The sequence below is a fragment of the Artemia sp. Qi Xiang Cuo genome, chromosome 15 (assembly GCF_049724085.1).
Source record: "Artemia sp. Qi Xiang Cuo chromosome 15, ASM4972408v1, whole genome shotgun sequence".
Taxonomy (NCBI): Eukaryota; Metazoa; Arthropoda; class Branchiopoda; order Anostraca; family Artemiidae; genus Artemia; species Artemia sp. Qi Xiang Cuo.
The window spans coordinates 26,016,883-26,032,872 of NC_142808.1; the positions used below are offsets into that span (position 1 = coordinate 26,016,883).

Consider the following 15,990-nt stretch of genomic DNA (forward strand, 5'->3'; position numbering starts at 1 on the left):
TTTAGTTTTCAGAAATAAGGGCACCACGTTTAAAATACATATGATTTTATTCATAATATTTGATTTTTTGTTAATGTTGGGTTTTAGTTTTCAGAAATACCATTACGACCTAAGAGAAGACAATAGCTACAGCATCAACAGAGAACATGATGAAGTATTTTATGGAACAGACACAAAATGTCCAAAGTTGTTCAATGACATTAATAATGTATAATAATGTATGCAACATATTTTTTATGTTAATATTCTACATGTGATTATTTCTATAAACATATTCCCATTATTTTTAGGGTATGCTAGAACGTCAAACGTTTAGAATATCTATTAAAAAGTTGGATATGTAAGAAATTTTCATGTATAGTCCAAGTTGAAAATGGTTTTAGGAGCAATATTAAGAAAGGAACTTGTATTGAATTTTTAAGGTTAATTTAGACTAGATTACGTTCCCGCACGTAGTTTAGAGTAGATTACATAAATTAGACTAAATTTTTATCTAATCCTACTTACCTGGCTGAGAAGCTGCCTAGATCATAAAGGATGAGGCCCAGGGTGAGACCTTTCCATTGCACGATGAAATGGTTGACCCCTGTTATTGTCCCAAATGGGGGTAACTTAAAAGCATAATTTTGGTAGTGGGGGCTGCGTTCTCGTGGACCCCTGTCCACACATTGAAAAGTATTTTCACTCTGGACCATTTATTTGTCACACATTTTGAAGTTGAAAGGAAAAAGTAGAGAATTTGATGTTGTTCAAGACAATAGCGAGACATGTCAAATTCATCATTGGGCCCTTTTGAAAAGAATAGTTTGTTTTGGCTGTGGTTCGCCTTTCACTAGGTTGTGAAAACTACTGCAATTAGGATTTTTCAAAACATGTTTTAAACTTTTAGTTAGTATGGGCTTCGGTTTGTTTTTTACTTGATTGCATCTACAGCTACAACCATCATTTATAGCTTGTTCTTTACTATAAAATTGTGGATTTAGCAAAAATAAATATAATGATTTATTTTAACATTTCATTTACTATAGCCTAGATTTCGTTCTTTATAACTGTTTTCAAAACGTGTTTTTTCACTTTTTGATTACTATGGGCTCTGGTTCGCCTTTCACTAAGTTGTGCAAACTACAGCAATTATGATTTTTAAAAACATATTTTAAGCTTTTAGTTAGTATGGGCTTCAGTTTGTCTTTTACTTGACTGCATCTACAGCTATAACTATCATTTATAGCTCGTTCTTTACTATAAAATTGTGAATTTAGCAAAACTTTACCGCATAACACATCATAAACCGTTTTAATCACATTTTCTAACGTGAGCAGCTTAGCGCAGCGGAAGTACGCTAGGTGTTTACCCCGGAGAAGGATGGATCGAAACTTTATCGAACCTCGCTGGGCTTAAGGCCTAGTGTTATTTTGTTAAGTTTCGATCTACCGACTTCTGAAGCTGCTCTGAAGATTCTTATCAAGAAAACTGTTCCACAGTTGCCAGTCCCTACCATAGATGTGTTTCATTAAACATACGACATTTTGTTTGGATATTACTATGAAGTTTTACTAGAGCATTTTTAGTCGACTTTTCTACAACATCCGCTCTTTTAAACATAATTTTAATCTGTGACTTTATATATTTTTTGTAATCCTGGTAAAATATCATTTAGAGCTTGTTCTTTACTATAAAATTGTGGATTTAGAAAAACTTTGCCATATAATACATCATAAACTGTTTAAATCACTGTTTAAAGGTCTAGCGCTCTTTGGTTAGGTTTCGATCCACCGACCTCTGAAGCTGCTCTGAAGATTCTTATCAAGATATTTGGATATTTGAAGATTCGTAAAATATGTCTCAATTTACAAAGATCAGCGGTCAGTTTTGCCATCTTCTTGGACTTCTGAATGTAAATTTTTACATCGTCTTTATGCGTTCTTTGGTACAACCTCGTAGAGGTATTGATTTTTCATTATAGCTTATGTCACCCCAGTATCTACCCATTATTCTGGTAGCAAATTTTTCTTATATTTGTTTCGGTAATCTTCATCATTGTGATAACACTCCTTGCTGTTTTGTTTGGCTCTGTCAATTTTCACTTTTCGATAAGCTTTATGTTCGTTTTAAGGTTTTATTTTGTTCCTTACTTTCAGTTGCAAGAGTTGTTTTTTTATTATTTAATTACTTACAGATAGTAATATTCAATGGAAAAAATGCGGAATTTTTTTTTAAATAAAAGTAAATAGCGTCACCAAACTAAAAATAAGCAGAAATATTGTCAAATATTCTTCAAAGTAAAAACTATTATATATCCCATCTATTTGTGATGCATCATCATGCATTTGATTATTTATTTTAACATTTCAGTTACTATGTCCTAGATTTTGTTCTTTATTACTGTTTTCAAAACGTGATTTTTTTTACTTTTTGGTTAGTATGGGCTCTGGTTCACCTTTCACTAGGTTGTGCCAACTACTGCAATAATGATTTTTCAAAACATGTTTTAAACTTTTAGTTACAAGGGGCTTCGGTAGGTCTTTTACTTGATTGCAGCTATAGCTAGAACCATCATTTAGAGCTCGTTCTTTACTATAAAATTGTGGATTTAGCAAAAAATAAATATGATGATTTATTTTAAAATTTCTGTTACTATGGCCTAGATTTCGTTCTTTATTACTGTTTTCAAAAAAGTGTGTTTTTTTCACTTTTTGGTTACTATGGGCTCTGGTTCACCTTTCACTAGGTTGCGCCAATTACAGCAATTATGATTTTTCAAAACATATTTTAAACTTTAGTTACTATATGCTTCGGTTTGTCTTTTACTTGATTTCATTTATAGGTACAACCATCATTTAGAACTCGTTATTTACTATAAAATTGTGGATTTAGAAAAACATTCCCATATAATACATCATAAACTGTTTAAATGACGTTCTTTAGTGTGAGCAGCTTAGTGCAGCGGAAGTCCGTTGGGCGTTTACCCCGGAGAAGGATGGATTGAAGTCTCATCGAACCTCGCTGGGGCTAAGGTCTAGCGTTCTTTGGTAAGGTTTCGATCCACCGACCTCTGAAGCTGCTATGAAGATTCTTATCAAGATATTTGGATTGATCGGCTCTGATATTTTTCTTGATTTTATTACGTTTAGCTTACGTTCATCAAGCTTGTACACGAAAATATAGATTTTTGTAAAAATTGATTCTATTTTTAAAACTATTTCATTCTTAATTACAAAAGGCACTAGCTATAGCAATTTCCTTTAGAATGAACCATTAAACAGCTCTCTACGATTTCCAGTGCCCAGTTAACTGAAGAGAAAGAAAAAATGGGGGGGGGGAATGCTGTCGATGCAGAATATCGCAGTTAAAGCAAATTTTATTATTTTGAAAGCCAACATATTTTCTTTGTTGTTTAAGCCAAGAGACTGTAAGTTTCCTATGTAAGAGTTTCGAAAAGGCAGTTCTAATAGTGTACTTTGTGATTCGATCTGACTCTATTTTTAGGAGTTATGGGTTATTGTATCTCTTAGTGTGGGACGTGGTCGCTTCTTACTAGGTTGCAAGCTGCCGCTGCAACCCGGATATCTTGTTGAAAGATAATCATGTATAAATATTGTATTCACTTATTACGTCATATATTATTATAACCTACGATTATGACGTCATTCATCAAGTTTGTACATGGAAATGCAGTTTTTTTGAAAAAAGTTATACTATTTTAAAAGTGATTTTTTTAATTACAAAAGAAACTCGATATAGCAATGCCCTTTAAAACAAGCTATTAAACAGCTCTCTGTGATTTTTCCAGTGCCCAGATAGCCGAGAGAAAAAACGGAAAAAAAGATGCTATCGATGTCGAATACCGTAGGTCAAGCTACTTTTTTTTTTTTTTAAGCAAGCATATTTTCTTTGTTGTTCAAGCGAAGAGACTGTAAGTTTCCTATGTAAAAGTTTAAAACAAGGCAGTTCTAATAGTGTACTTTGTGCTTCTATCCGACATTATTTTTAGGAGTTATGGGCTATTGTATTTCTCAGCATGGGATGTGATCATCTCTTACTAGGCTGCTAGCTACGGCTGCAACCTGGATATCATAAATGAATACCAGTGGTTTTAATCTGGGAAGGTGATTTCTTCTATAACACTTTTTTTGGGATTTTTGATTTTTCCTATAAGTTTTCTGCATTCCCCGTCTTGGATTCCGAAAAAAAAATTCGTGGTAATTTCATTGAAAAAGGGCTGATTTTTTTTTGAAATTTTATACAGTTTACAAAAGATGGTGTTGAAAAGCCAATAATCACTTGCCCTAATTAAAGTGCCCAAGCTGGATTAAAGTTCCCATGCATATTTTTTGGAAATAATCCGTAATTATTAACTAATCAAATTTAAATTGAACCAAGATTCGAGTAGAACTACTAAAGCGATTGTTTTTGGCCTTAGACGACATGGTTCTGAGGTGAGTTGCTAGCAGTAGCAGTAGTAATGACTAAAGACCCCTTTGAGAAATCCCTGATTTTCTTTTCTCAAAAAGGTAAATTTGCATTCAAACGATTAAAACGTTTGCCTATGAAAATGAAATTGTAAATTACTATTTTCAAAAATAATTTAGAGACTTGATTCATTGATGTGAAAAATTTATGTACACGTGCATCTTTTTCATTAATTGGACCTTCTGAGTGGCATTCAAAGCAGCCAGATTTATGTCGAAATATATTAGTAAAATGTTAGTAAAATTATATTAGTAAAATCCTACTTACCTGGCTGAGAAGCTGCCTAGATCATAAAGGAGGCGCTCCCAGGGTGAGACCTTTCCATTGTACGTTGGAATGGTTGACCCCTGTTATTACCCCACATGGGGGTAACTTAAAAGCGTAATTTTAGTAGTAGGGGCTGCGGTCTCGTTGACCCAAGTCCACACACTGAAAAGCATTTTCATTTTGGCCCCTTGTATTTGTCACACCTTTTGAAGTTGAAAGGAAAAAGTAAAGAATATGATGTTGTTCAAGACAATAGCGAGACATGTCAAATTCATCATTGAGCCCTTTTGAAAAGAGTAGTTTGTTTTGGCTGTGGTTCGCCTTTCACTAGGTTGCGGCAACTACTGCAATTATGATTTTTCAAAACATGTTTTAAACTTTTAGTTAGTATAGGCTTCGGTTTGTCTTTTACTTGATTGCATCTACAGCTACAACCATCTGTGGTAAGGTATATGTATGGTATTAAGGGTGAAGTTGTGGTAGATGCCTTTATTCTCCCTTTATAGGGAAGATAAACTCTGGCCCTTAGGTATTTAAACTTTGGTAGCGTGCCTTAGGCTATGACTGGACTAATGAGGCGTACCAGCTGGGTATATTCGAAAAACTAAATGTAGATTGTAGAGAGGTTTGTTATAACACAATACTTTTATTCAGTTAGCATATACTAATACAAGACATATATATTCTACTAGTACTGGTTGTCCCAAGTAGACCACAAGTCTCAGAAAACTATAATAATATATAATAAAATATTTAAAGAAGAGTTGTCTCAACTCTCAATATTTTACTTTTTAAACAATATAATTTTTGTTTGCAACTATTATGCAGCCATCTTTGGGTCATTATGTGCTTATGCCCTCAATGGGTTTCCTTAGGGTCATGTTTATGGTCAAATAAAAGCCATGTCCTTTTTTGTCCAAGGATTTCAATTTTAAAATTAATCCATGTTTCTCTTCCTCTCTGTCTCTAGGACTGGAAAATACTCTTTTTACCCTTTTCATATGCATCTTTTGTTTTTAGCTTGACCCCAAGTGGCTTAAGCATTATATTAGTGGTTCTGCTTAAATTATATTTAAAGTTATATTGAAAAAGTTTATCAATTATTTGAGTTTAAATTTAACTCCCATTAATAATTTAATTTGTCTGTGTGATGTGGTTGATATACCGTTTATTTTTTGGTTTTAGAAATGCCTTGGATAAATTACACATAAATGATTTTGGTTTTTAAATTTTCACATATTTTTCCAGTACAAATCATTTTCACATATTTCAATAATATAAAGCCCTTGAGGCTATGTAGCACATTCTCTAGGCCTAAATTAAGTTCTGATTTTCTCTCACTTTACGATGAACTGTTAGCAAAGTCTGTAATGCTGCATACAGTTTCCAAAATATCAGTTGATTAGGTATGGTTCGGTTTCTGATGGTATTAGATGTTAGTATCAGGATACATTTGAACTGGCTTCGAAACTTGTTACTTTCCAAAAATGCGTCAAAAAATGATTGAAGAATTGATTCGAAAGGATGTTACGAAAAATTTGATTTCCAAAAAAAGCTTAGGCTGTATATAAAATAAATATTCACATTAGAATACACATAAAGCATCAAGTTTTACATTTTCAACTTGAACCCTTCTCTTTTTTTTTATTATTTACTTCAATCAAGCCAAAGGGTTTTTTTCAAGTCTGTTTCCGCTTTTTAAGTACAATAGATATTTTCTAAGCCTATATTTATATGTTTTATTCAATAACTTTTACAAGTTTTTATGCTGATTGCCCTTTGTATGGTCATATTCATTATCTTTTAATTTTTTAAGAGGTGGGGGGTGTCTATTGTCGCAACCTGCATTTTTTTAAATTATTTAAATTTCTCCGTCAGAAAGTGTTTGCGTTAGGAAAGTACTGTTTCAACTGATTTTTAGAACACTTTTAATTAAGTTTGGCCCCGCGTTTGCTAGTTCCCATTTATTCATAAAAATCAATTTTTACGATATCCTGATTTCCACCAAATTGTATGGTTTTCAGCGCAAACACCTATTCTTTGTCTATGGTACTTCACAAAAAAGTAATGCCTAGTTCGTGCCAAATTTTGTTTTGCGATAAGGGCTATCAGTGCCCATTGCAGTTTTCCTATAATCTCTTATATTATTCGCGTCTGATGTTTCTCCTCAGTTTAATTTTCGCCTTAGTCTTATATAGTATTTGGGTGCAATTTGTCCCTTTCGTGATATTTTCGACTATTACCCTGTTCTAAAGGTTTATGGGTTTAATGCCCCGGTAAAATTGCTGGAACATGCTATTTATTTATTTTTTTCTTATCATGCCCAATGATTTCACCCGAACACTCAGCCCAAATCTTCTCCAGTTTGAACTTTATTTCTGATGTATATTTGGTTAGCTTGGTGGATCCCCCCAATGACAAGACGTTTAGCAGTTTTCATTTTTAAATGCCAATGGTCTTGTCAATGGTGTCTTTCGCCTGCAATGTCTTCGCCCTGGTTATTTCTATTATTGGTGTGCTGTGAATTTATTTCATGTGTGAAATTACTTATACCCGAGAAAACTTTGTTTTATACTGTGCTATACTTTTTAAATTGTGACCATTTTTATCTAAGGATCTTATTTATGTTTATTGTCCTTATTTGGTAAGTATTCATTTGCTATATTTCACAATTTCCAATAAGATTACAGCTAGCCTGTACATGTAGTGCACTTAATGTAAATTCCCGCTGCCTTTCCTATTATTATTTTTAAGTCCCGTCAAATTTTTTTTTTCAAATTCGACTGGGGATGCTACCTCAGAAGTCAAAGGTCAGTAGATGCTTCGAATTTACTTAGTAACGAACGACCAGCAGTGATTGAGCTCACTCCAAATTTGCTAGCATCCAATGACCCTATTTCAGTAGACTACCCTCCTTCGTTTTCTTTAATTACCCCCCAAAATAATTTTTTTCAATATACATATCAAAAGAATCAACTTTTAATGCTAATTTTAAATATGTATAATTTAATTAGTTTCACTACACCCATTAAAAGTTACGAGTCAACTATTAACGCCACTATGTAATTGTTACCGTGACAAAGTTTCTGTTGGCCTCCTAGTAACAGTCTATTTGTAGACTAATTGGGATATCAGGGACTATTGGCTTCACTCTATTTGATGTCTACTATCAGACCATATTTATCTGATACATTATACAGGAAACTTATACCTTATTAACATACCGATTAAAAGAAGAAAAATATATATATATTTCTTTAGAGGCTCTTTACTCATTTTATTTTTTTCAGTTATCATTATTTTATTCAAATATTAATCGGCTGGGAGCAACACTAGTTCTCCCTTTCTCTGTTTCCTGTTTTGAATTTTGAATTCCAAAATTTTGTTTATCTTCTTTATAATATTGACAAGTTTTTCCGTGGTCTCTATAATGTGGTTCACAAGGTTCTAAATTTGAGTGCGGTTTTGTTGCTTCGTCAAATGTCTTTAATCTTTGTTTCTCATGACATTTGGCCTTTTTCATTAGTAATTTAGCTACTTTTGCTGCTGAAGAAGGAACTGTTTCCTGTCCTTCTGGTTTCTATACTTTTCTCCATAATTTCTCTCTTAAGGAGGTTTTCCTTAACGATGGCCCAGGTTGAGTTATATCTGTTTCTGTTGAAGAACTATCGATATCACATTCTGTTAGCTAGCGTCTGGTAGATGGTGTTTGTTCCAAAAGCCATTTTTGTGTTAAGACTGTAGGAGAGTCTAATGTATGAAAATCAGATAATTTATTGGTTCCTTCAAATTTTTCTTCCTCTTTGGATTTAACCTTTGGTTTATCACGTTTTAAACCATTAGGTTGTGTTTGAGGCTCTTCTGTATCACTTTCATCGTTAGTATCCGACGAGCATCGATCATTTCCTTTTTTTCTTGTTTGTTGTGGAGAGTTTGTTTCCAAGACTGGATTAAATACTCCTTCCACTCCTCCCAACTGTTGCGGTCGTTAAAAAGGTCATAGAATTCATATGGTTTTCCGATATATACTGGTGAAATTGTTTCCTTTATTTCTTCGTCTGAAGGAATAGGCTCTGATTTGCATGGTTTTGAAAAAATCCTTTTTTCATTCTATTATGGTGTTCTACTTCTTCCTTTTCATTATACTGATGTTTTAGAGCATAAGTTAAGTTATTTGGTAGAATGTTTACAATCCTGTAGGGCCCGTCCAATTTCGCTTTTAACTTTTTTGTCCCTTCCAGATTGGTTTTGTATCCATAGACCGAATCTTCTAAACAATAATTTGTCTTATTTTTGCTTGTTTCGTCATATTTTTCTTTTGTTCTGTTTTCGCATCTTCCAAATTGTCTTTAACTTGTTCCATAGTTTTTTTCATTCGCATCTCTATTTCTTGTTTATATTGGTCTAGATTGTAATATATTCTATCATTTTGTATTTCATCTAAACAAATTCTGGGATATCTCAGATGTTGTAAAATAATGACGTTTCTTTTAAAGAACGTGAAAAAGCCGTATTTACTGCAAAGACTACGAATGGTATATGTTCGTCCCATTTTTCATTTTCCTCTCTTGCATGCATCCCCAGCATGTAACCTAATTTCCTATGTTTGCGTTCAACTTTTCCATTAGTGGATGCCATGTAAGACGAGGTAAACCATCGCTTTACCCCCAGATATTCCTTTATTTCGTCTAATAATTTGGCTCCGAGACATGGCCCATTGTCACTAAGTAAAATTCTACGAAAAATTCTTTGCTCCAAAAATAGCTGGTTGGCTAAAACTTTCGCAATGGTTTTGTCCTTTCGTCTTTAATTGGAAAAACGTATAAATAGGAGTTGAAATAGTCAACAACGGTTAGTACACACCTGTTTCCTTTCCTGGAAACTGGTAAACTTCCTCCTGTTCCCCAAATGTCTATTGACATTAATTCTCCTACCCCTGAAGGGGTGAGGTATAGACCTAATTCGGCCCTAGGGGTCTTTGGTGGCGACTTTTGTTTGGCACACTCTTGGAAGCTTTGTATGAAAGCTTTTACTTTTGAGTTCATCTTTGGAAAATAAAAATTTCCTTTTAGCCTTCCAGTGGTTTTTGCTTCTCCCATGTGACAGCCAATCGTTGCGTGTGCCATCTGTAAAATTTCCCCTTCCAGGGATTTCGGAATTACTGGAATAATTTTTAAGTCATTTTTTCTATATTATTGTGATGGTCTTTAATATCTTACCAAAAGATTTTTACTTTCATCCAGATCAAAATTTTCTAAGTCCTTCAAAAAATGTTTAAAATGCTCTGGCAGTTCCGTTTTTTTTTAAAAAAAGGATTTCATCGCTAAACAAAAATCATCTTTATTTTGGTGATTCGAAATATTTTCTTTAGATAGTATTTCTAACCCTTCCATTTCGGTCTGGATGATTGTTATCAAATTTCCTTCCGTATCAGGATTTTGTGACAAATAGTCTGGTATAATGTTTTTACGGCCCTTTATATATGTTGGGGTATATAAATATGCTTGCAGACGTAGTATCCACCGTGTCAGCCGTGCTGAAGTATTTTGCATCTTATGTAGCCAAATTAGGGATTTTTTGTCTACGCGTAAAATGAATTTTTTCCAAGTAAAAATTATCGAAAATATTCTGTAAAAACTGAAACTGCTAGGCATTCTTTCAACCGCCGAATATTTTCTTTTTGCCTCCGTCAGAAACCTGCTGGCGTATTGGACTATTGACTCTATTCCTTCCGAATTTATGTTTAATAATATGGCTCCAATTCCGTACCCCGACGTATCTGTTTGTAAACAGAAGTCTTGTGACAAATCTGGTAGTTTAAGTATTGGTACCTGTAATAATTGCCTTTTTATTTCATTCAGCGCCTACATTGCGACCGCTGGACATTCGAATTTACCTGATTTCTTTCAAAAGGTTTCTCAATGGTTGTGCTATTGTTGCATAATTTTTAATATATCATCTGAAATAGCTTAACAAAGCTGATCTGCAGCTTTTTTGATCTTTTGATGGCTGTAAATTTTCTATGACCCTAAATTTTTCTGGATTTGGCGAAATAGTACCTTGGTTTATGAGATGTCCAAGAAAAACTAGTTTTGGCACTACTATTTTAAACTTTTCTGATTTTAATTTAAGCCTGCTTTTTCAAACTTTTCCAGTATTTGTCTAAGTCCGACTAAATGGTCTTCCAGGTTTTCATTAAACAAAATTATATCATCTAAATAAGCCAAGGTATCTTTTTTTCTTCCTGGTTTGTTATCTTTTAACACAAAATTCATTAGTCGACTAAAACAATTTGGACTAAATGATAAGCCAAAAGGAATACGTTCAAATGTGAACGTTCTTCCATCGTCTAACATTACTGTTGCCTTATGCTTTGTTTCTGTATCTAAAGCTGTTCGCCAATATCTTGCTATTAAGTCAAAACTAGTGTAGTATTTTTTACCTCCCAGTGAATCTAAAATCGTATCAATTCTTGGTAATTTCATCACGTCTTTTACCGTGACGGCATTTAGCGCTCTAAAATCTATACATAATCTCCAGGTGTTATCTTTTTTCAGACCATTACTAGTGGAAAACACCACTCGCTAACACTTTCTTTAATTATACCTTGTTCTTCCATTTCCTTTATTTGGCCGTCCAGCCGTGGTTTTAAATGATAAGGCGTTTTATACGGTGACTTTTTAATTGGAGGGCCCTGTGTTGATATTTTGTGCGTGATTCAGTGAGTTAATCCGTAATCTGCTTTGTGTCTTGCAAATGTCCATATAAAATCCCAAAGAATATCTTCCACTCGGGTTTTTACGTTTTCCGGTAAATGTTTTAAATCAAATTGTTGCAAAAAATCAGTTTCCGTCATTCCATACTTTTCTTGAGGTTGCGGTTTTGATGATAATATTTGTTCATGGCCTTTGAAATTTACGCTTAATCCTGGAATGTTTAGAGATTTTATTTCTGAATTTGAAATCTTTTCCACTGACCCAAGTTCTATTTGGTTCAGCTTTACTTTGTTATTGCTTAGATTTGATAGTTTTAAGTATGTGATCCCATTTTCAATTTTAATAACTTGATTTTCCACAAAAATTGTGGGGTATTCTTTTAGGGTGTATCCTCCTATCATGGCATCCGTTCTTTTAACCTTTCCTTCTTTTGTATTTAATGTCGCTAGAACTTGAGCTGTTGTTCCCCCTTGTATTGTGATTTTTCCGTTTATTTTTAGGTTATAATTCGAATCGTCACTCTCTTTATCTGTTGTTACGCAAATTTGCCTATTATTTTATTTGCATGGCTTATGGTTATTGTAACAGTTATGGGTTCCCATACGATCCCATATTTCCTTATAGCATCTACTCCTAGAATATAAGGAAATGGTAGCTGCTTACGTATTATCACCGTTACTGTTATTTCTTTATTCCCTGTGCTGAATTTTAATGGACATTCCCCCAAAATTGTCTGCCTGTGCCCTGTTACCGATGTCAGGGTATTTTGGCATCTGCTTACGCGATTTTTAACACTAGGAGGAAACCTCTTAAAAACCTCCTCTCGACTTAATGATTTAGATGCACCCGTAACTAGTAAACATGGTAAATTTTGAAAACACTCAATTTTAAAACAACGCAAAATCGGTAGACTATTATAATTTGCATTTGTATCACAGCATTCTAAACTATATAGCGGTCTTTGTAAGGAAACAGCTCTGTCAACTCTTACAGGCTGGTTTCTCCATTTAAATGCACACTGTTTGACCAAAAGTTTCTGGGGTTGTCCCAGTTTTCTTCAGCGTTGCTATTTTGACCCTGGGTATTGTTAACCGTTTGCCTCCAAGGACTAAATTCAGGAATATTATTAGGTGTTTGCCAAGTATTACTTGTTCCATGCCTTCCTAAATTTCTGCCCCCCCCCTGCGTTCTGAACTGATGTCTTGTCTTTTACGTCTGGCCTTCTTTGCGTATTCTATGCCAGCAATCTGCTGAATAGTGGTTTGGTTTGCTACAACAATAGCATTTAAACTTTTTCTGAAATTTTTTGTTGGTTTCCTAGTTATTTCTAAATATTCTTGATTTGTCATTTTTGGTTCCCCAGCTATCTGTCTTCGGTGGGGGTGGGTGCCCATATTTTCTATAGTTATTAGCTGCTAATATCTCAAGGTTGTAGACTCTGTCAGCTATTTCCCAAGACTGTGACCCTCAGCCTCCGTCGCGCCTTTTTGGTTCACGATTTGGCTCCTCAAAGTTCACCCGCTTCTGTCCCCTTTCATATTTTTTACTTTCTTGGGCTCCTGTGTTATTTATTGACATCTGATCAAACTTTGTCATAGCCTCGTCAATTTTTACCTCTGTTTCTACTAGGATTACAGCCTGCTCTAGATTTTTAGGTTCCCGTGATAATATTAGTCTTACTAGCTTTTTTGGTAACCCTTGGGTATAAGTATGTAATTGTAATTTCTGTAATGTCTCGTCATTTCCGCCTTTCTCTAACTGTAAGCATACAGATCTACAAATTTTATCGGCATATTCCCTGATACTAGTTGAGATATTGAATGTCACTACCTCTGTTCTTAGCCTCTCCGAGATGCTTGTCTCTATGGTCCTTGTTTTAAAAGACTCAATTAGAGTACTGATGTCCTTTGGCTCTTTTTCCTTAATTGTCTCAAAATATTTAAGGGCGCTTACCTTTAATATGGCTGCAACTCATTGCTCTTTGACCTTATCGTCAAACGATTCAGTTAGTTGGTCGAAAATTTTCAATTTTTCGATAAACTCATCTACATCTGAGACTCCCGCGTATTCTGGTATAGTTTTTGCAATTTCAAGTACCGTTGATAGGGAAGTCATTTTTTCCTGTGGTAAAGCCATTTTATTTCAGTCTACTATTTTTATCTAACATCCCACTAAAAATTGTATATAACACAAAATGGAATAATGATTATTCTAATGGTTACGGAGTAAGAGAAGAGATTGGCTGCAGTATCAAGAGAGAACATGATGAATTATTTTATTAGAACAGATTCAAAATGTCCAAAGTTGTCCTATGATATTAATAATGTATAATAATGTTGTAACACATTTATATGTTAATATTCTACATGTTGTTATTTCAATAGAAATATTTTATGCATTACTTTGTTATATTACTATTATTTTAGGGTACGTTAGCAAGTCATACATTTAGAGTTTTTATTAAAAAGTGAGAGATGTAAGGAAATACCAAAACAGAATCGAGAGACTATTGGTGACATCTTCAGACCTAGAGCTATAGATGGAAGCACAGTCCGACAGACACATGACTAGAGTTTGAGAAAAAAGCAAAAAAAGGATAGGCTTATTTAAGGTCACTTAATCTATTCTAAAGATACTTCAGATACCATAATAAAATAAATAAAAAAACGACTACTTGTAACTAAAATAAGTACATTAAAATATACTTGAAGAATTATTTTAAATATTACTTAACTGTGTATATTTTAATGATGCTTCAGATACTAGAATAAAAGGAAATTAACACCATACTATTTGCAACGAAAAATATATAAATATAATATATGCGAAGAATTATCTTAAATAATAATTACATGTATCTATTCTAAAGATGCTTTAGATACCTTAATAAAACAAATAAACAAAAAACGACTTCTTGTTACAAAAATAAATACATTAAAATATACATGAAGAATTATCTTAAATATTACTTAACTGTATCTATTCTAATGATGCTTTAGATATCAGAATAAAAAGGAAATTAGAAACAGCTCTACTTGTAAGAAAAACAAATAGATTAAAATATATGTGAAGAATTATCTTACATATTATAGATCAAAATAAATGTGAAGACTTATTTTAAATTTTACTTAGCTACGTCTATTCTAAAGATGCTTCAGATACCAGAATACAAAAAAAATAAAAACATTTCTACTTGCAACAAAAATAATAAAATAAAATATACACGAAGAATTATCTTAAATATTACTTACCTGTATCTATTCTAAAGATGGAAATAACAAAGGGTTAAATATGCTAATATTTTTTCCGAAATATAAAAGAATAATTTAAGAATATAGTTTGTCTTTTACCACTTGTAGTCTGTAGACAGATAATTCCTAAGAACAGCCTACCTTTCTTTGCCTACCTGAAAGGAAATAGTAAAGGGTTAAATGTACTAATATTTTTTCCAAAATACAAAAAGAATAATTTAAAAATATAGTTTTTCTTTTACCACTTGTAGTCTATAGACAGATAATCCCTAAGAACACCCTACCTTTCCTTGTCTAACTGAACGGAAATAATAAAGGGTTAAAACCTATTTCAGAAAAGTGCGAAATAGTAAACCAAGCACTCCAAATAATAGGTTTCAGACAACATACATCTACAAACGTTAAGAATTCTAACTTAAATGTGAATTTTTTAAGCTTTAAGTAAAAAAATAGGAGGATGGGCCCAAAAAACTTGGAGGTTGGGATGAGGGGACCTTGGAGGTTGAGGTCCTTGGTGGCAAGGGTCATTAGTGGTTGCGGTCCTTGATGGTTGAAATCCATAACCATCTCAATAATCCCATATTGTGGACTTGTTCATTCTATGACATGTAAAAAAAATGAAATAAAATTATCATGTCAAAAAAAATACACTTCAAAAACGTATAAAAATGGAGGATGGGCCCCAAAAATTGGATGTAGGGGACCCCTTGGAGGTTGGGGAGAGTGGGGAGAGGGGACCTTGGAGGTTGAGGTCCTTGGTGGCTAGGGTCATTGGTGGTTGCGGTCCTTGATGATTCAAATCCATAACCAACTCACTAATCCCATATTGTGTACTTCCTACAAATATAAATGATTTTAATCTTTTCGGTGGATTGTTTCTTTGGACATGGTTAAAAAGACCTCTGAAAAATCTATGGGTATCCTAGAGCTAAACATGATGTATAAGTCGTAGATGAAAATGGAAAGTAAGCTAAGACATGTTTATTGCTTAAAAATATATTCAGGGAACAAAAATATTTGTACTAAATACATATTAACTTATTTAAAAAATAGCTTAATCAATTTAATATTAGGAGGAACATGAGTTTAGGTCTTTGAATATCAGATTCATTTTTCGTTGTCTGATATCTTTTCCGGTATCCATTGAGCGAAATATCTAACTTAATCTTCCGGATCATATACTGAATGTAGATATTTCTCACATTTGATACCTTCTAAGTTGAATAATGGTGTGTCTTTATCACATTTTTCTAGCAAGAGTATATCAGTTGGCACGTTTCGGTGTA

At 33.4% G+C, this 15,990-nt stretch overlaps 2 non-coding genes across 2 annotated transcripts; both read left to right on the forward strand.

Annotated features, from left to right (window-relative positions):
- The first annotated feature begins 499 nt into the window (after positions 1 to 499).
- LOC148943492 (U1 spliceosomal RNA) lies at positions 500 to 660 on the forward strand. Its single transcript, XR_016143032.1, has one exon. It is a non-coding gene; the product is annotated as a U1 spliceosomal RNA (small nuclear RNA).
- Positions 661 to 4,729: 4,069 nt separating this feature from the next.
- Positions 4,730 to 4,891, forward strand: LOC148943493 (U1 spliceosomal RNA). The gene has a single exon (XR_016143030.1). It is a non-coding gene; the product is annotated as a U1 spliceosomal RNA (small nuclear RNA).
- The last annotated feature ends 11,099 nt before the right edge of the window (positions 4,892 to 15,990 follow it).